We start from the raw sequence: 23,223 nt of genomic DNA, 5'->3' as shown, positions 1-23,223 counted from the left end.
GTTGTGAATTGTGCAATGTTATGAAAATGGTCATCTCCTCATTATTTGTGTGAACATGTCATTTGCATTGTTCTGAGACATGGTTCTGACAAGTGTTATGTGCATTGAGAAAGAATAAGAAAATAAAGAGGATGTACCATTTCGAGGGACGTATCGCGCGCCGCGATGGATACTATATAATTCGAGGGACGTGTCGCGCGCCGCGACGGATACTATATTTCGAGGGACGTATCGCGCGCCGCGATGGTTACTATTATCGAGGGTCGTATCGCACGCCGCGATGGATGCATGGACAGATATGTCCCCCATGGGTCCCGGACTGAGAGACAGCGGGTGTGTATCATTAGGTCAGACATGCATCACTATACTTGACATTGCATTTCATTGCATTGCACTTCTTTATTATTTGTGAACTTGATCTTGTGTGTTGCTGATCTTGTGAGTGCCTTTCTATGGAACTTGTGACTGATGAATTATTGAGCTTGTTGTTGAAGATATGAAATTGTTAGAGTGTTGTGTTGAACTATGTGCTTTGTAAACTTTGAACTGTTAGGTTGGGCTGGTTTTATACAGATTGTAGTTGTGAAGGTTCGGTTGGGGTGTAAGGAGTACTTGTATTCTATCCCCTTAGCTCGTGTTTAGAGGTTTACTTGTTGAGTACCGTGTGGTTTGGTACTCACCCTTTGCTTCTACAAATTTTTGTAGGTTATGAGCCTGGATTTTTGTGGTACTTGTTATTCTCTTCTTTTTCGAGGCTTCTGGGAGATTTGTAAGGCAGTTGTTTGTCTTCTCAGCGATCCTTCTTACTCCTGTTTATGATCTTGTTCTACTCTAGAAACAATGTCATATGAGACTTGTATTTTCCTTTTGATTCAATTGTAATACTTTAGAGGCTTGTGCACGTGACAACCAGATTTTGGGGTATTTTTAAGTTAATTATGAAATTTCCGCATTTTATTGTAATGGGTGAGTGTTAGGCTGACTTGTCTTGGTGGGATAAGACGAGTGACATCACGTCCATTTTTGGGTCGTGACAAAATGGTATCAGAGCCCCAGGTTCATAGGTCTCATGTGTGTACAAGCCGAGTCTAAGTAGAATCTCGAGGATCGGTACGGAGACGTCTGTACTTATCTTCGAGAGGCTATAGTGACTATTAGGAAAAATCTTCACTTTTTGAATCTCTATCGTGCAATCTTTGTCTTTTCTGATTAGTATCACTTCATTCCACTCTCTCTTTGTATTATGTGATGACTCGTGCGTAGTTCCTCATGTGAGTATTTGGTGTGTTGTATATGTCTTGGATGCTAGATTTGTTATATACGTGAAAGTGATAGACTTATGAAAAGGATATGTGGTCAAATATAGAATGTTAAGCGACTCGAAGGGGTTGAGTTAGGTAATGACTTAACGAAACATTTTTGAGGATATTTGAACGATGAGGTTGAACAATGGTTTGAGGGACTTCATGAATGACTTATATTTTTCAAGTTAGTTACCTAGCAGAAGGAATAGCACTTGGGTGGTATAGGAAATATCTGGAGTGGTTTGACAATTGAAAGTGGAATGATTAAAATGATGGCTAGATAATTAATAGTGTAACCTTGGAAAATACAATTGGTATAGTTGTCATAACATATATGGATTGCTTAGCAAATGATGTTGCGCCAATCAAGATTAGAATCTTTCATAGATTGAGTATATATATATATAAAAAAAAAGGGGTCATAATACGACTATTATAATGGTATTGATTCTTACTTATTTAGAGTTAGAGAATGTGTTAATCTTGTTATTGACCTGATCTACGAAGGGATGCATATCGATTTGGATTAGAGACCGAACAGATTTGGTAGTGTATGTTAGTTACTTAATGAGGCAGGAATGTGTAAGCTATTTGGGTACAATCTTCTCGATAGGTATGATGTGTTCTAGTGGTGGATTTAACATATTTCACAATGTGGTACTAGTGGTATATGGAAATGGATACATTGATGTCAAATGCAATCACTAACTACTTAAAGAGTTATCAGTTGTATCACATGCTCATATAATGAGATTCAATGGTGTATTCACATTTGAGAAACTAACTAGTTTGTTACTGCATAAGTTATGCGTTGTTTATAAGAAATGTTTTAGTGGTGGATCATTGGTATGGTATTAATGCATTTAAGTTGTGAAGTGTGTCCCGAAGGTTTAAATGAAGACTAGTGATTTCATCATAAGGTCCAAGAAAGTGGATCAATATTTGAATGACAAGTTTATGGATAAAGGAAGTCCTAGAGAGTATACTTATGTGAAGACAATTGAAAATTTTAGTAAGAAAGTGCATATGAAATTAAGTTAGTCGTTTGAATTTGATTGGTATAGCTGGGTTTGAGATGTCATGTCGATGACAAGGGTGACTTCGTGGTGATGGCAAGGGCTAATCGAGTATAATGGTAAAAAGAGTTTGTGATAGATTGTGATTGAGATGCAACTATATGATAAGGATTATTGATTAACAATTTTTTTTGTATTGTAATGATGTCTTACAAGTATCTAAGATTGTGGTTTGCTACTATTGGTGAGTAGCTTGATTGCATGGAAAGTTATAAGAGGTGTTGAGACACCGCTTGAATAAAATTGAAAGGAGTTAGAGTCATAAATGAAAAGAATTAGTGTAATGTAGTTTAGTCTTTGGAAAGAGGAGACCGAGAACAAATATATTTACTTTGAGTGCAAGGACAAAAGATGTATCCTAAGATAGTAGAAAATTGGGTTCAGAAACACGTGATTTCTTTCATTTTGCTCTTGTTATGGTAATAGTTTCACGGGTTCATCAAATTGGTTAAAAACTATTGGATAAGGCTTGAAAAATGAGTGTACATACATTCAATTTGAGTGTGATGATAAGTTCTTTTGTGGTTTTGATGTTGATAATGAGTATGATTGAATTTTTAGCGAAAGATATGATAAGGTCGATGGAAAGGCGATCAATGATAAGCTAAGATACGTGAATTCACATAAATAAAATAAAATTCAACGTATAAGCCAATATTGTTAGATAATGGGATCGTGTTACACGGTTGGGATCAAAATTCAAATTTTCATGGTGAATTTAGGTTTGTGGTAGTGTGTTTTGTCAAGGTATAAATTGGTAAGGTAAGAAATGATTGATCACATTGAGTATGAAGCATTTGGAAGGATTTAAAAATAATTTGAATAGTAAATTTGATTACTTTAGATTGTTATACCTATGTGGCGTTTCACGTAATGTTTTGGTTTAGATGATAAGGTAAAAATGCCAGGCGTTGTTGGCAAAATAATAATAATAATAATAAGATTGGTGAGCGAGTCAACAAAAAGAACAAGAGTCTGGTGTATTGGAGAGTTCAAGGTATTAAAAATTTGCGTCATGGAAAGAATTTAAGAGATGTGAAGGAATAAGACCTCTCATACAGACTCTTGGTTTGAAGTTGAAGGATGTATGAATTGTCATATATAAGTTCTAATATGACTATAAATGTAAATTGGTTCTGTACAGATTTAATAGGAGGTTATCATCGACTTTTCTAAAGATTGAGTTTTGGTCGAGTGACAAGCAACTATGTGTGGAAGATTCTATGTGGTTATGTCGAGCTAGATTGTTCAACTTATCATAGGTAACTTATTGACGTTCAATGGTGGGGACCTATAGTTTTACGTGATTAATGAGGATTTGCGGGGATTGAAACTACTTTGTTGATGGGACGATACAAACTGTTATGATGTGTTACATAGGAATAGGCATTTGATAGTGAGTAGAGGTTATGAGCTTATAGTATACCGAATTATTGGAGTGACCAAGAATTTCTTAAGTGTTGGTATGAGGTATATAATGTTTTTGAATATTAGTTGAAATTTGGTACCTGAAAAACATTGTGGAATTGACCTTGAGTGTGATTCAATTGTTGTACCTCGATGGTAAAGTACTTTTAGATCTGGAATTAGCGCTATCAGTCTTGGGTGTGACCTGTATTTGTTATGAAATGCTTAAATGGAAAGAGAGGGAGCCATAGTTCGAAAATTTTGAAGGCGATAATGTGTTTGCTAAGAAGACTTTAATACTAGTAACGGTTTGAGAGTAAGGTAAATGGTTGGTGTGGCTATGATGTTCTGTTAGTCTTAAGAGTGTTGACCTTAGTGAAGTACTGTGAAGAGCATATTTGGTTCGATAAAACAAGTATGTGAACAATCATAATCAGAACTAGATTGGTGATTGTGGGTAGTTAAAAAAATTTAAGAGATAGAGTCATATGAATGAAAATGTTTGATATAGGCACTATGGAGAGAGTATTGGGTGTTATTTGACCTTGGTTCCTAACATTCTTATGTGACCATCTAATTTATTGTGGACATGATTTAGAGCATGATTCACTGCCTATACACGTGCGTGTTTTCACTTATATGGGTGAATTCCTAGTGGTTGATCGGATGTACCGATCATCTTATGTGCTCTTGATAGGGTAGGATCTTTGGGCAAACTTGGTCATTTCAATTATGCAAGATTTAGTGTTGTTTGGGATAGTAAAAGTAAACCACTGGTTCTACACGCACAACATTGCTTATGAGAACGTATAGAAAAGCTACTATGAAGAGCACAATTATTTGAGAGTATTGTTAGAGGTTCTACATTCTAGGGTGTATCAATTGTTGGGTGGTTACTTAATCATTTTCTTCTCGGGGTGAGATAAGTTGTATTCTCCATTGATGAATACATGATGTCTAAAGATCATATTTTTTTTATAGTTTAAGCTTGTGGAAAGATTATGTTGTGACAAGGGAATCTTGATAATATCTATGATGGCTTGGGAAATATGAGTATGTGGTGGTTGATTCAGGTTCACTTCTGATTGTAGTGGGTACTGATTCAGAATGTTATCTTTGTTAAGTAAGAAAAGATTTGTTATGGTGATTGTGTTAAGGTCCAATGGGGTTGAGTTTAGATTGAGTTCATGAGTTGGTTTGTGGCTTGATAATCACTCTTGATCTATAGATCTTCCAAAGTTTGATTCAAAAGTACTTCAGTTCTTAATAGTTGCTCTTGATGGAATGGTCTTAAGTATGTGCTCACTTGGAGAGATGAACAACCAACTAGTAGGTCATAACTTAAGCTTTTGGTAACGTCGGTTATTCTTCCTTCTTCTTTCTTATGTTCGAGGACGAACATAGTTTTTAGTGGTGGATAATGTAATGACCCGGAAAGTCATTAGTGGAAATTTTGAATATCCATTTAACTAGAGTCAACTAATTGATGGTTAATTATTAAATAACTAATTTTAGTTAATGCTTAATGGGTTAAGTTTATAATTAGTTTAATATAACTTGACCCATATAGGAAAATAATTTTTAGGGTTGAGAATTATTGGGTCATAATTTAGAAAAGAAAAGAAAGAGAAGGCAGCACTCACCTGTGCGGACGCGGCGTGAATACGGAAAGGGCAAGTTGTTCCTCTCCTCTCCTGTAAGTCGATTTCAAGTTATCCTTGCAAATTTGCATATAACTGCATTAAATGCTCTTTCATATGCCAACATTAATTGCACCTATATATATATATATATATATATATATAGTTGACCGAATTGATGCTAATTGGTTTTGGAGTTTGGTGAAGGCAATCAACATTTATTATTATTATATTAGTATAATAGTAAGGAATTGAAGGTTGTGAAGTCATAATATTATATTAGTATAATAGTTCTTGGTGACTTTGAGAATTTAGGGGACAAGAAACAGTGGAACATTACAACGTAACGATGACATTAAGCGAAATTCATTTAAGGGTATTAAATTATTGATATGCCGTCAATTGCCATTTTGGGATGATTATTGGACAATTAATCACTGGGAAAACTAAAGTGATAAAAAGGAGGCGTGTGTGTAATTTCTGCATAATTGTTACTATTTTGGTGGGTTGTATCCATGTTGGTAATATATTTATATGATGATCTAGTTCTCGATTTATGATATAGGAGAAGTTGAAACTTAATTCTAAGCTTGAAACTTGGAAAAATAGGAGAGTTGACATGTTAATTGGCATCGAACTTAGGAATTTGATTATAAATTTGAGTGAGTTCTGTGTCTAGACTAGACACATAGTAATATGAGTGTTGTTAGTTTTGAAATCTTATATCATTATTTATTTGAATAGATTTTATGGATTTGAAAGCTCAACAAAAGGGGAAGACTCAAGTCCCGAAGTGATTGTTGATTAATTGAGGCAAGTGGATTTCTAAACCCTTGTTAAGTGTATGGAATTCATGTATTTTCTTGTAATATGTGTTTAGGGTAATGAGGCTTGGTGATGGGTTGACTTGTCCACATTGATTAATTCTAATGATGAAAAAGGGATAATAAAAGGCAATGTGATCAATTGTTTGTGTGATGTGTTGGGAATTGTTTGAAAGGCTTGTTAAATCATTGTTGATGTTGTATCTTGATTGTCTTGTTGTGAATTGTGCAATGTTATGAAAATGGTCATCTCCTCATTATTTGTGTGAACATGTCATTTGCATTGTTCTGAGACATGGTTCTGACAAGTGTTATGTGCATTGAGAAAGAATAAGAAAATAAAGAGGATGTACCATTTCGAGGGACGTATCGCGCGCCGCGATGGATACTATATAATTCGAGGGACGTGTCGCGCGCCGCGACGGATACTATATTTCGAGGGACGTATCGCGCGCCGCGATGGTTACTATTATCGAGGGTCGTATCGCACGCCGCGATGGATGCATGGACAGATATGTCCCCCATGGGTCCCGGACTGAGAGACAGCGGGTGTGTATCATTAGGTCAGACATGCATCACTATACTTGACATTGCATTTCATTGCATTGCACTTCTTTATTATTGGTGAACTTGATCTTGTGTGTTGCTGATCTTGTGAGTGCCTTTCTATGGAACTTGTGACTGATGAATTATTGAGCTTGTTGTTGAAGATATGAAATTGTTAGAGTGTTGTGTTGAACTATGTGCTTTGTAAACTTTGAACTGTTAGGTTGGGCTGGTTTTATACAGATTGTAGTTGTGAAGGTTCGGTTGGGGTGTAAGGAGTACTTGTATTCTATCCCCTTAGCTCGTGTTTAGAGGTTTACTTGTTGAGTACCGTGTGGTTTGGTACTCACCCTTTGCTTCTACAAATTTTTGTAGGTTATGAGCCTGGATTTTTGTGGTACTTGTTATTCTCTTCTTTTTCGAGGCTTCTGGGAGATTTGTAAGGCAGTTGTTTGTCTTCTCAGCGATCCTTCTTACTCCTGTTTATGATCTTGTTCTACTCTAGAAACAATGTCATATGAGACTTGTATTTTCCTTTTGATTCAATTGTAATACTTTAGAGGCTTGTGCACGTGACAACCAGATTTTGGGGTATTTTTAAGTTAATTATGAAATTTCCGCATTTTATTGTAATGGGTGAGTGTTAGGCTGACTTGTCTTGGTGGGATAAGACGAGTGCCATCACGTCCATTTTTGGGTCGTGACAAAATGGTATCAGAGCCCCAGGTTCATAGGTCTCATGTGTGTACAAGCCGAGTCTAAGTAGAATCTCGAGGATCGGTACGGAGACGTCTGTACTTATCTTCGAGAGGCTATAGTGACTATTAGGAAAAATCTTCACTTTTTGAATCTCTATCGTGCAATCTTTGTCTTTTCTGATTAGTATCACTTCATTCCACTCTCTCTTTGTATTATGTGATGACTCGTGCGTAGTTCCTCATGTGAGTATTTGGTGTGTTGTATATGTCTTGGATGCTAGATTTGTTATATACGTGAAAGTGATAGACTTATGAAAAGGATATGTGGTCAAATATAGAATGTTAAGCGACTCGAAGGGGTTGAGTTAGGTAATGACTTAACGAAACATTTTTGAGGATATTTGAACGATGAGGTTGAACAATGGTTTGAGGGACTTCATGAATGACTTATATTTTTCAAGTTAGTTACCTAGCAGAAGGAATAGCACTTGGGTGGTATAGGAAATATCTGGAGTGGTTTGACAATTGAAAGTGGAATGATTAAAATGATGGCTAGATAATTAATAGTGTAACCTTGGAAAATACAATTGGTATAGTTGTCATAACATATATGGATTGCTTAGCAAATGATGTTGCGCCAATCAAGATTAGAATCTTTCATAGATTGAGTATATATATATATAAAAAAAAAGGGGTCATAATACGACTATTATAATGGTATTGATTCTTACTTATTTAGAGTTAGAGAATGTGTTAATCTTGTTATTGACCTGATCTACGAAGGGATGCATATCGATTTGGATTAGAGACCGAACAGATTTGGTAGTGTATGTTAGTTACTTAATGAGGCAGGAATGTGTAAGCTATTTGGGTACAATCTTCTCGATAGGTATGATGTGTTCTAGTGGTGGATTTAACATATTTCACAATGTGGTACTAGTGGTATATGGAAATGGATACATTGATGTCAAATGCAATCACTAACTACTTAAAGAGTTATCAGTTGTATCACATGCTCATATAATGAGATTCAATGGTGTATTCACATTTGAGAAACTAACTAGTTTGTTACTGCATAAGTTATGCGTTGTTTATAAGAAATGTTTTAGTGGTGGATCATTGGTATGGTATTAATGCATTTAAGTTGTGAAGTGTGTCCCGAAGGTTTAAATGAAGACTAGTGATTTCATCATAAGGTCCAAGAAAGTGGATCAATATTTGAATGACAAGTTTATGGATAAAGGAAGTCCTAGAGAGTATACTTATGTGAAGACAATTGAAAATTTTAGTAAGAAAGTGCATATGAAATTAAGTTAGTCGTTTGAATTTGATTGGTATAGCTGGGTTTGAGATGTCATGTCGATGACAAGGGTGACTTCGTGGTGATGGCAAGGGCTAATCGAGTATAATGGTAAAAAGAGTTTGTGATAGATTGTGATTGAGATGCAACTATATGATAAGGATTATTGATTAACAATTTTTTTTGTATTGTAATGATGTCTTACAAGTATCTAAGATTGTGGTTTGCTACTATTGGTGAGTAGCTTGATTGCATGGAAAGTTATAAGAGGTGTTGAGACACCGCTTGAATAAAATTGAAAGGAGTTAGAGTCATAAATGAAAAGAATTAGTGTAATGTAGTTTAGTCTTTGGAAAGAGGAGACCGAGAACAAATATATTTACTTTGAGTGCAAGGACAAAAGATGTATCCTAAGATAGTAGAAAATTGGGTTCAGAAACACGTGATTTCTTTCATTTTGCTCTTGTTATGGTAATAGTTTCACGGGTTCATCAAATTGGTTAAAAACTATTGGATAAGGCTTGAAAAATGAGTGTACATACATTCAATTTGAGTGTGATGATAAGTTCTTTTGTGGTTTTGATGTTGATAATGAGTATGATTGAATTTTTAGCGAAAGATATGATAAGGTCGATGGAAAGGCGATCAATGATAAGCTAAGATACGTGAATTCACATAAATAAAATAAAATTCAACGTATAAGCCAATATTGTTAGATAATGGGATCGTGTTACACGGTTGGGATCAAAATTCAAATTTTCATGGTGAATTTAGGTTTGTGGTAGTGTGTTTTGTCAAGGTATAAATTGGTAAGGTAAGAAATGATTGATCACATTGAGTATGAAGCATTTGGAAGGATTTAAAAATAATTTGAATAGTAAATTTGATTACTTTAGATTGTTATACCTATGTGGCGTTTCACGTAATGTTTTGGTTTAGATGATAAGGTAAAAATGCCAGGCGTTGTTGGCAAAATAATAATAATAATAATAAGATTGGTGAGCGAGTCAACAAAAAGAACAAGAGTCTGGTGTATTGGAGAGTTCAAGGTATTAAAAATTTGCGTCATGGAAAGAATTTAAGAGATGTGAAGGAATAAGACCTCTCATACAGACTCTTGGTTTGAAGTTGAAGGATGTATGAATTGTCATATATAAGTTCTAATATGACTATAAATGTAAATTGGTTCTGTACAGATTTAATAGGAGGTTATCATCGACTTTTCTAAAGATTGAGTTTTGGTCGAGTGACAAGCAACTATGTGTGGAAGATTCTATGTGGTTATGTCGAGCTAGATTGTTCAACTTATCATAGGTAACTTATTGACGTTCAATGGTGGGGACCTATAGTTTTACGTGATTAATGAGGATTTGCGGGGATTGAAACTACTTTGTTGATGGGACGATACAAACTGTTATGATGTGTTACATAGGAATAGGCATTTGATAGTGAGTAGAGGTTATGAGCTTATAGTATACCGAATTATTGGAGTGACCAAGAATTTCTTAAGTGTTGGTATGAGGTATATAATGTTTTTGAATATTAGTTGAAATTTGGTACCTGAAAAACATTGTGGAATTGACCTTGAGTGTGATTCAATTGTTGTACCTCGATGGTAAAGTACTTTTAGATCTGGAATTAGCGCTATCAGTCTTGGGTGTGACCTGTATTTGTTATGAAATGCTTAAATGGAAAGAGAGGGAGCCATAGTTCGAAAATTTTGAAGGCGATAATGTGTTTGCTAAGAAGACTTTAATACTAGTAACGGTTTGAGAGTAAGGTAAATGGTTGGTGTGGCTATGATGTTCTGTTAGTCTTAAGAGTGTTGACCTTAGTGAAGTACTGTGAAGAGCATATTTGGTTCGATAAAACAAGTATGTGAACAATCATAATCAGAACTAGATTGGTGATTGTGGGTAGTTAAAAAAATTTAAGAGATAGAGTCATATGAATGAAAATGTTTGATATAGGCACTATGGAGAGAGTATTGGGTGTTATTTGACCTTGGTTCCTAACATTCTTATGTGACCATCTAATTTATTGTGGACATGATTTAGAGCATGATTCACTGCCTATACACGTGCGTGTTTTCACTTATATGGGTGAATTCCTAGTGGTTGATCGGATGTACCGATCATCTTATGTGCTCTTGATAGGGTAGGATCTTTGGGCAAACTTGGTCATTTCAATTATGCAAGATTTAGTGTTGTTGGGATAGTAAAAGTAAACCACTGGTTCTACACGCACAACATTGCTTATGAGAACGTATAGAAAAGCTACTATGAAGAGCACAATTATTTGAGAGTATTGTTAGAGGTTCTACATTCTAGGGTGTATCAATTGTTGGGTGGTTACTTAATCATTTTCTTCTCGGGGTGAGATAAGTTGTATTCTCCATTGATGAATACATGATGTCTAAAGATCATATTTTTTTTATAGTTTAAGCTTGTGGAAAGATTATGTTGTGACAAGGGAATCTTGATAATATCTATGATGGCTTGGGAAATATGAGTATGTGGTGGTTGATTCAGGTTCACTTCTGATTGTAGTGGGTACTGATTCAGAATGTTATCTTTGTTAAGTAAGAAAAGATTTGTTATGGTGATTGTGTTAAGGTCCAATGGGGTTGAGTTTAGATTGAGTTCATGAGTTGGTTTGTGGCTTGATAATCACTCTTGATCTATAGATCTTCCAAAGTTTGATTCAAAAGTACTTCAGTTCTTAATAGTTGCTCTTGATGGAATGGTCTTAAGTATGTGCTCACTTGGAGAGATGAACAACCAACTAGTAGGTCATAACTTAAGCTTTTGGTAACGTCGGTTATTCTTCCTTCTTCTTTCTTATGTTCGAGGACGAACATAGTTTTTAGTGGTGGATAATGTAATGACCCGGAAAGTCATTAGTGGAAATTTTGAATATCCATTTAACTAGAGTCAACTAATTGATGGTTAATTATTAAATAACTAATTTTAGTTAATGCTTAATGGGTTAAGTTTATAATTAGTTTAATATAACTTGACCCATATAGGAAAATAATTTTTAGGGTTGAGAATTATTGGGTCATAATTTAGAAAAGAAAAGAAAGAGAAGGCAGCACTCACCTGTGCGGACGCGGCGTGAATACGGAAAGGGCAAGTTGTTCCTCTCCTCTCCTGTAAGTCGATTTCAAGTTATCCTTGCAAATTTGCATATAACTGCATTAAATGCTCTTTCATATGCCAACATTAATTGCACCTATATATATATATATATATATATATATAGTTGACCGAATTGATGCTAATTGGTTTTGGAGTTTGGTGAAGGCAATCAACATTTATTATTATTATATTAGTATAATAGTAAGGAATTGAAGGTTGTGAAGTCATAATATTATATTAGTATAATAGTTCTTGGTGACTTTGAGAATTTAGGGGACAAGAAACAGTGGAACATTACAACGTAACGATGACATTAAGCGAAATTCATTTAAGGGTATTAAATTATTGATATGCCGTCAATTGCCATTTTGGGATGATTATTGGACAATTAATCACTGGGAAAACTAAAGTGATAAAAAGGAGGCGTGTGTGTAATTTCTGCATAATTGTTACTATTTTGGTGGGTTGTATCCATGTTGGTAATATATTTATATGATGATCTAGTTCTCGATTTATGATATAGGAGAAGTTGAAACTTAATTCTAAGCTTGAAACTTGGAAAAATAGGAGAGTTGACATGTTAATTGGCATCGAACTTAGGAATTTGATTATAAATTTGAGTGAGTTCTGTGTCTAGACTAGACACATAGTAATATGAGTGTTGTTAGTTTTGAAATCTTATATCATTATTTATTTGAATAGATTTTATGGATTTGAAAGCTCAACAAAAGGGGAAGACTCAAGTCCCGAAGTGATTGTTGATTAATTGAGGCAAGTGGATTTCTAAACCCTTGTTAAGTGTATGGAATTCATGTATTTTCTTGTAATATGTGTTTAGGGTAATGAGGCTTGGTGATGGGTTGACTTGTCCACATTGATTAATTCTAATGATGAAAAAGGGATAATAAAAGGCAATGTGATCAATTGTTTGTGTGATGTGTTGGGAATTGTTTGAAAGGCTTGTTAAATCATTGTTGATGTTGTATCTTGATTGTCTTGTTGTGAATTGTGCAATGTTATGAAAATGGTCATCTCCTCATTATTTGTGTGAACATGTCATTTGCATTGTTCTGAGACATGGTTCTGACAAGTGTTATGTGCATTGAGAAAGAATAAGAAAATAAAGAGGATGTACCATTTCGAGGGACGTATCGCGCGCCGCGATGGATACTATATAATTCGAGGGACGTGTCGCGCGCCGCGACGGATACTATATTTCGAGGGACGTATCGCGCGCCGCGATGGTTACTATTATCGAGGGTCGTATCGCACGCCGCGATGGATGCATGGACAGATATGTCCCCCATGGGTCCCGGACTGAGAGACAGCGGGTGTGTATCATTAGGTCAGACATGCATCACTATACTTGACATTGCATTTCATTGCATTGCACTTCTTTATTATTGGTGAACTTGATCTTGTGTGTTGCTGATCTTGTGAGTGCCTTTCTATGGAACTTGTGACTGATGAATTATTGAGCTTGTTGTTGAAGATATGAAATTGTTAGAGTGTTGTGTTGAACTATGTGCTTTGTAAACTTTGAACTGTTAGGTTGGGCTGGTTTTATACAGATTGTAGTTGTGAAGGTTCGGTTGGGGTGTAAGGAGTACTTGTATTCTATCCCCTTAGCTCGTGTTTAGAGGTTTACTTGTTGAGTACCGTGTGGTTTGGTACTCACCCTTTGCTTCTACAAATTTTTGTAGGTTATGAGCCTGGATTTTTGTGGTACTTGTTATTCTCTTCTTTTTCGAGGCTTCTGGGAGATTTGTAAGGCAGTTGTTTGTCTTCTCAGCGATCCTTCTTACTCCTGTTTATGATCTTGTTCTACTCTAGAAACAATGTCATATGAGACTTGTATTTTCCTTTTGATTCAATTGTAATACTTTAGAGGCTTGTGCACGTGACAACCAGATTTTGGGGTATTTTTAAGTTAATTATGAAATTTCCGCATTTTATTGTAATGGGTGAGTGTTAGGCTGACTTGTCTTGGTGGGATAAGACGAGTGCCATCACGTCCATTTTTGGGTCGTGACAAAATGGTATCAGAGCCCCAGGTTCATAGGTCTCATGTGTGTACAAGCCGAGTCTAAGTAGAATCTCGAGGATCGGTACGGAGACGTCTGTACTTATCTTCGAGAGGCTATAGTGACTATTAGGAAAAATCTTCACTTTTTGAATCTCTATCGTGCAATCTTTGTCTTTTCTGATTAGTATCACTTCATTCCACTCTCTCTTTGTATTATGTGATGACTCGTGCGTAGTTCCTCATGTGAGTATTTGGTGTGTTGTATATGTCTTGGATGCTAGATTTGTTATATACGTGAAAGTGATAGACTTATGAAAAGGATATGTGGTCAAATATAGAATGTTAAGCGACTCGAAGGGGTTGAGTTAGGTAATGACTTAACGAAACATTTTTGAGGATATTTGAACGATGAGGTTGAACAATGGTTTGAGGGACTTCATGAATGACTTATATTTTTCAAGTTAGTTACCTAGCAGAAGGAATAGCACTTGGGTGGTATAGGAAATATCTGGAGTGGTTTGACAATTGAAAGTGGAATGATTAAAATGATGGCTAGATAATTAATAGTGTAACCTTGGAAAATACAATTGGTATAGTTGTCATAACATATATGGATTGCTTAGCAAATGATGTTGCGCCAATCAAGATTAGAATCTTTCATAGATTGAGTATATATATATATAAAAAAAAAGGGGTCATAATACGACTATTATAATGGTATTGATTCTTACTTATTTAGAGTTAGAGAATGTGTTAATCTTGTTATTGACCTGATCTACGAAGGGATGCATATCGATTTGGATTAGAGACCGAACAGATTTGGTAGTGTATGTTAGTTACTTAATGAGGCAGGAATGTGTAAGCTATTTGGGTACAATCTTCTCGATAGGTATGATGTGTTCTAGTGGTGGATTTAACATATTTCACAATGTGGTACTAGTGGTATATGGAAATGGATACATTGATGTCAAATGCAATCACTAACTACTTAAAGAGTTATCAGTTGTATCACATGCTCATATAATGAGATTCAATGGTGTATTCACATTTGAGAAACTAACTAGTTTGTTACTGCATAAGTTATGCGTTGTTTATAAGAAATGTTTTAGTGGTGGATCATTGGTATGGTATTAATGCATTTAAGTTGTGAAGTGTGTCCCGAAGGTTTAAATGAAGACTAGTGATTTCATCATAAGGTCCAAGAAAGTGGATCAATATTTGAATGACAAGTTTATGGATAAAGGAAGTCCTAGAGAGTATACTTATGTGAAGACAATTGAAAATTTTAGTAAGAAAGTGCATATGAAATTAAGTTAGTCGTTTGAATTTGATTGGTATAGCTGGGTTTGAGATGTCATGTCGATGACAAGGGTGACTTCGTGGTGATGGCAAGGGCTAATCGAGTATAATGGTAAAAAGAGTTTGTGATAGATTGTGATTGAGATGCAACTATATGATAAGGATTATTGATTAACAATTTTTTTTGTATTGTAATGATGTCTTACAAGTATCTAAGATTGTGGTTTGCTACTATTGGTGAGTAGCTTGATTGCATGGAAAGTTATAAGAGGTGTTGAGACACCGCTTGAATAAAATTGAAAGGAGTTAGAGTCATAAATGAAAAGAATTAGTGTAATGTAGTTTAGTCTTTGGAAAGAGGAGACCGAGAACAAATATATTTACTTTGAGTGCAAGGACAAAAGATGTATCCTAAGATAGTAGAAAATTGGGTTCAGAAACACGTGATTTCTTTCATTTTGCTCTTGTTATGGTAATAGTTTCACGGGTTCATCAAATTGGTTAAAAACTATTGGATAAGGCTTGAAAAATGAGTGTACATACATTCAATTTGAGTGTGATGATAAGTTCTTTTGTGGTTTTGATGTTGATAATGAGTATGATTGAATTTTTAGCGAAAGATATGATAAGGTCGATGGAAAGGCGATCAATGATAAGCTAAGATACGTGAATTCACATAAATAAAATAAAATTCAACGTATAAGCCAATATTGTTAGATAATGGGATCGTGTTACACGGTTGGGATCAAAATTCAAATTTTCATGGTGAATTTAGGTTTGTGGTAGTGTGTTTTGTCAAGGTATAAATTGGTAAGGTAAGAAATGATTGATCACATTGAGTATGAAGCATTTGGAAGGATTTAAAAATAATTTGAATAGTAAATTTGATTACTTTAGATTGTTATACCTATGTGGCGTTTCACGTAATGTTTTGGTTTAGATGATAAGGTAAAAATGCCAGGCGTTGTTGGCAAAATAATAATAATAATAATAAGATTGGTGAGCGAGTCAACAAAAAGAACAAGAGTCTGGTGTATTGGAGAGTTCAAGGTATTAAAAATTTGCGTCATGGAAAGAATTTAAGAGATGTGAAGGAATAAGACCTCTCATACAGACTCTTGGTTTGAAGTTGAAGGATGTATGAATTGTCATATATAAGTTCTAATATGACTATAAATGTAAATTGGTTCTGTACAGATTTAATAGGAGGTTATCATCGACTTTTCTAAAGATTGAGTTTTGGTCGAGTGACAAGCAACTATGTGTGGAAGATTCTATGTGGTTATGTCGAGCTAGATTGTTCAACTTATCATAGGTAACTTATTGACGTTCAATGGTGGGGACCTATAGTTTTACGTGATTAATGAGGATTTGCGGGGATTGAAACTACTTTGTTGATGGGACGATACAAACTGTTATGATGTGTTACATAGGAATAGGCATTTGATAGTGAGTAGAGGTTATGAGCTTATAGTATACCGAATTATTGGAGTGACCAAGAATTTCTTAAGTGTTGGTATGAGGTATATAATGTTTTTGAATATTAGTTGAAATTTGGTACCTGAAAAACATTGTGGAATTGACCTTGAGTGTGATTCAATTGTTGTACCTCGATGGTAAAGTACTTTTAGATCTGGAATTAGCGCTATCAGTCTTGGGTGTGACCTGTATTTGTTATGAAATGCTTAAATGGAAAGAGAGGGAGCCATAGTTCGAAAATTTTGAAGGCGATAATGTGTTTGCTAAGAAGACTTTAATACTAGTAACGGTTTGAGAGTAAGGTAAATGGTTGGTGTGGCTATGATGTTCTGTTAGTCTTAAGAGTGTTGACCTTAGTGAAGTACTGTGAAGAGCATATTTGGTTCGATAAAACAAGTATGTGAACAATCATAATCAGAACTAGATTGGTGATTGTGGGTAGTTAAAAAAATTTAAGAGATAGAGTCATATGAATGAAAATGTTTGATATAGGCACTATGGAGAGAGTATTGGGTGTTATTTGACCTTGGTTCCTAACATTCTTATGTGACCATCTAATTTATTGTGGACATGATTTAGAGCATGATTCACTGCCTATACACGTGCGTGTTTTCACTTATATGGGTGAATTCCTAGTGGTTGATCGGATGTACCGATCATCTTATGTGCTCTTGATAGGGTAGGATCTTTGGGCAAACTTGGTCATTTCAATTATGCAAGATTTAGTGTTGTCTGGGATAGTAAAAGTAAACCACTGGTTCTACACGCACAACATTGCTTATGAGAACGTATAGAAAAGCTACTATGAAGAGCACAATTATTTGAGAGTATTGTTAGAGGTTCTACATTCTAGGGTGTATCAATTGTTGGGTGGTTACTTAATCATTTTCTTCTCGGGGTGAGATAAGTTGTATTCTCCATTGATGAATACATGATGTCTAAAGATCATATTTTTTTTATAGTTTAAGCTTGTGGAAAGATTATGTTGTGACAAGGGAATCTTGATAATATCTATGATGGCTTGGGAAATATGAGTATGTGGTGGTTGATTCAGGTTCACTTCTGATTGTAGTGGGTACTGATTCAGAATGTTATCTTTGTTAAGTAAGAAAAGATTTGTTATGGTGATTGTGTTAAGGTCCAATGGGGTTGAGTTTAGATTGAGTTCATGAGTTGGTTTGTGGCTTGATAATCACTCTTGATCTATAGATCTTCCAAAGTTTGATTCAAAAGTACTTCAGTTCTTAATAGTTGCTCTTGATGGAATGGTCTTAAGTATGTGCTCACTTGGAGAGATGAACAACCAACTAGTAGGTCATAACTTAAGCTTTTGGTAACGTCGGTTATTCTTCCTTCTTCTTTCTTATGTTCGAGGACGAACATAGTTTTTAGTGGTGGATAATGTAATGACCCGGAAAGTCATTAGTGGAAATTTTGAATATCCATTTAACTAGAGTCAACTAATTGATGGTTAATTATTAAATAACTAATTTTAGTTAATGCTTAATGGGTTAAGTTTATAATTAGTTTAATATAACTTGACCCATATAGGAAAATAATTTTTAGGGTTGAGAATTATTGGGTCATAATTTAGAAAAGAAAAGAAAGAGAAGGCAGCACTCACCTGTGCGGACGCGGCGTGAATACGGAAAGGGCAAGTTGTTCCTCTCCTCTCCTGTAAGTCGATTTCAAGTTATCCTTGCAAATTTGCATATAACTGCATTAAATGCTCTTTCATATGCCAACATTAATTGCACCTATATATATATATATATATATATATATAGTTGACCGAATTGATGCTAATTGGTTTTGGAGTTTGGTGAAGGCAATCAACATTTATTATTATTATATTAGTATAATAGTAAGGAATTGAAGGTTGTGAAGTCATAATATTATATTAGTATAATAGTTCTTGGTGACTTTGAGAATTTAGGGGACAAGAAACAGTGGAACATTACAACGTAACGATGACATTAAGCGAAATTCATTTAAGGGTATTAAATTATTGATATGCCGTCAATTGCCATTTTGGGATGATTATTGGACAATTAATCACTGGGAAAACTAAAGTGATAAAAAGGAGGCGTGTGTGTAATTTCTGCATAATTGTTACTATTTTGGTGGGTTGTATCCATGTTGGTAATATATTTATATGATGATCTAGTTCTCGATTTATGATATAGGAGAAGTTGAAACTTAATTCTAAGCTTGAAACTTGGAAAAATAGGAGAGTTGACATGTTAATTGGCATCGAACTTAGGAATTTGATTATAAATTTGAGTGAGTTCTGTGTCTAGACTAGACACATAGTAATATGAGTGTTGTTAGTTTTGAAATCTTATATCATTATTTATTTGAATAGATTTTATGGATTTGAAAGCTCAACAAAAGGGGAAGACTCAAGTCCCGAAGTGATTGTTGATTAATTGAGGCAAGTGGATTTCTAAACCCTTGTTAAGTGTATGGAATTCATGTATTTTCTTGTAATATGTGTTTAGGGTAATGAGGCTTGGTGATGGGTTGACTTGTCCACATTGATTAATTCTAATGATGAAAAAGGGATAATAAAAGGCAATGTGATCAATTGTTTGTGTGATGTGTTGGGAATTGTTTGAAAGGCTTGTTAAATCATTGTTGATGTTGTATCTTGATTGTCTTGTTGTGAATTGTGCAATGTTATGAAAATGGTCATCTCCTCATTATTTGTGTGAACATGTCATTTGCATTGTTCTGAGACATGGTTCTGACAAGTGTTATGTGCATTGAGAAAGAATAAGAAAATAAAGAGGATGTACCATTTCGAGGGACGTATCGCGCGCCGCGATGGATACTATATAATTCGAGGGACGTGTCGCGCGCCGCGACGGATACTATATTTCGAGGGACGTATCGCGCGCCGCGATGGTTACTATTATCGAGGGTCGTATCGCACGCCGCGATGGATGCATGGACAGATATGTCCCCCATGGGTCCCGGACTGAGAGACAGCGGGTGTGTATCATTAGGTCAGACATGCATCACTATACTTGACATTGCATTTCATTGCATTGCACTTCTTTATTATTGGTGAACTTGATCTTGTGTGTTGCTGATCTTGTGAGTGCCTTTCTATGGAACTTGTGACTGATGAATTATTGAGCTTGTTGTTGAAGATATGAAATTGTTAGAGTGTTGTGTTGAACTATGTGCTTTGTAAACTTTGAACTGTTAGGTTGGGCTGGTTTTATACAGATTGTAGTTGTGAAGGTTCGGTTGGGGTGTAAGGAGTACTTGTATTCTATCCCCTTAGCTCGTGTTTAGAGGTTTACTTGTTGAGTACCGTGTGGTTTGGTACTCACCCTTTGCTTCTACAAATTTTTGTAGGTTATGAGCCTGGATTTTTGTGGTACTTGTTATTCTCTTCTTTTTCGAGGCTTCTGGGAGATTTGTAAGGCAGTTGTTTGTCTTCTCAGCGATCCTTCTTACTCCTGTTTATGATCTTGTTCTACTCTAGAAACAATGTCATATGAGACTTGTATTTTCCTTTTGATTCAATTGTAATACTTTAGAGGCTTGTGCACGTGACAACCAGATTTTGGGGTATTTTTAAGTTAATTATGAAATTTCCGCATTTTATTGTAATGGGTGAGTGTTAGGCTGACTTGTCTTGGTGGGATAAGACGAGTGCCATCACGTCCATTTTTGGGTCGTGACAAATATAGGATTCAGTAACTACAAAAGAAATGAGAAGATTGGTGTTAAATATATTAAATTTTACATTTACTATTGAAGTAATAAAAACTGACAAGAATGTTATTGCAGATTTCTTATCAAGACAAAGTTACTCAAAGTGAAAAAGAAAATACAATTGAAGATATACTCAAAGACATCACTACACTTTGTAGCAAAGTGGACAGTATGGACAATGAAAAGCTAAAGACTAATGAAGATAATCTGAAGTCTAAAGCTAATACAGGTCAGCAGCATGACTCTAAAAATGCGGAGCTAAGTCAATCGGAAGACTTTAAAAATCCAGAGCTAAAAGGTGACGTTGGGAAATACCTTAAAACCCATAATATTTGTTTAAATACAGCTGCAGGTACAAGTAAACAAGTTAGTGAAAAACAGCATAAGAATACAAACTTAAACCAGCTATTTGAAAAACCATTTACTCCAAAAATGCCAAGAAACACATTGACTATGGAACCACAAACCTCTACCTATGCAGATAGCCTACAAAATGACAAAAAAATATATAACCATGTCACGAGAACATATATTGAAAATATATACAAAATCCAAATCTATTTAAACCGTAATCCTAGATCCACTACAACCAAAGAACCAAGTCAAGACTACCTAACCCAAAAATTACAAGGTTATAACAAGCTAATCGCACAGCCAAAAACTAACGCCAATTTAGTAAGGACATATTACAATTATGGACTATTAAATACCGTATACACATACGACGGAGAAGAAATAAGTGGAATACCAGAACTAGACAAGGCATTCATTACATATAAAAGAGTTACCGAGGGAAATTTATTTTATGTAAAGTTTTATACAGCATCAGCGGAGATATTATACGAAGAGATAAAACCCCCAATTCAAGTTTTTAAAATAGGACTAACCAAAGATATGATTATACCTGAAGATATTGGACAACAGGAAGAAATACAAAAAGTAGAGATATCAAGTTTTTATTCCAATAAAAGAATAATTGGTATATCAACTATTATACAAGAGTTAGCAAATAATTATTTGAACGAAAATGCTATATGGAGTTACTACTCTAGAGATCAGCTAATGATATATTCAAATTCGAGAGAACTAAGAAGAACATATATGGATGAAGTCCAGCGATGGGTTTTATCTATATTAAAACTAGAAGAAAGACCTACTACAAGAGCACTCAAAGCAGGATTTATTTTGCCAGAACTATTAACAAGATATTGTAAGCTAATTGGACATAAATATTCAGATCATATATGTTCAAAATGCAACGGAGAAGATAATGTGATACCAGATGTCCAGGTAGAGTGATACAAAAGAAAAAGAAAAAACAAGATAGGAGAAAAGACAAGAGAAGTGGCAGACAAGTTATGTAGATAAGTGGAAGAAAAAGAAGACAAGTTATGAAAAGTCCTAAAGTAAATAGTGGAAAGATTAAGTAAAGTCAAAGTTTTTGACTTGTTCTGTAAATTATTGTAAAGTAACATAGTAAAGGACAATGTAAAGTAAAGTAGAATAGGTTAGGTGTAAAACAAAGTAGAATAGTAAGTAGACAAGTGTAAAGTGGGTAGCTGTGGTAGCATTATTAAGGGACAAGTGTAAAGTAGGTAAGTGTAGATGTGCATTATTAAAGTAGTGTGCAGATAAGTGTGAGTGCAGTAGAATTTCCTTTCTATATAAAGAAATGTATATGTAATATAATGAGTAAGCTTTCAATAAAACGAAGCAAGTTTTCTAAAAACACTCTCTCAAATATTTAATACTTAATAGATAATGGAACAACCTTAAGATATCATGGATAAGCAAGAGGCAAAGGTACATTGTTTAAAAAATATACAGAACTAATTTCATATATTCCTGAATATCATATATATGATTGAATAAAGTTATGTTTGTTATTATGTATTAGAATTATTTAAATAATGATTTCTAGTTTATTAGCGCACTAAAAATAGGGAGAAAACTTCTATACTATGTCATCCTAATGTTGACACCGGTAGGCAAGAAAAGTTGTTTAGGGGAGTAAACAAAGTTGAGGCACTGATAAGAAGGAAGTATCCGCTAAAGTACGATGCTAGTAGTGACAGGAGAACATGATAAACAAATAATCTAGTTCATAATGATCTAATATATATTTAATCAATTATGAATATGATAGGAATGAATAATTGAAAATAAAAATCTGCATGATAAAGAACATGACTACATACATGCATGATAAATAATAAAAAAGTATGAAACTTTAATCCTATATATACTTAAAGGTATAGAGATAATTGAATTAAGAAGAATCATATGGGAAAAAATATTTAATGATAACGAATCAGAAAATATATTAAACCAACAATGGTATGAAATAGACCTACATGATTTAGACCTCGAAAGAATAGAATGGTATGATTTAGAAATAAATTCAGATTAAAATGAATTACGAATATTTACAATATTGGACAGAAGCTATGGAAAATATAAAATTATTAATATAATTAATGGAAAATAATTTATATATGGACCTAAGAACCCAAGATATGTTATATCTAGAATATATCATAAATAATATTAAAGAGATATCAAGATTAAGACACTTAGCAAAAGAATATTATAATAAAATCTTTAAAATGGATTCCTCACCTACCAAAAATGGTACACCTACCAAAAATGTCATGAATTCCTCACCAACCAAACTACCAAAAATATCTTAGTATATCATGAATTTATCACCTACCAATAAAATGAATTCCGCACCGAAAAATGATATCAGAGCAAT

This window comes from Solanum verrucosum, unplaced genomic scaffold, assembly GCF_900185275.1.
Source record: "Solanum verrucosum unplaced genomic scaffold, falcon-dt-bn FXZP01000106.1, whole genome shotgun sequence".
Classification (NCBI taxonomy): Eukaryota; Viridiplantae; Streptophyta; class Magnoliopsida; order Solanales; family Solanaceae; genus Solanum; species Solanum verrucosum.
Note: the sequence above shows the minus strand (reverse complement) of the source record.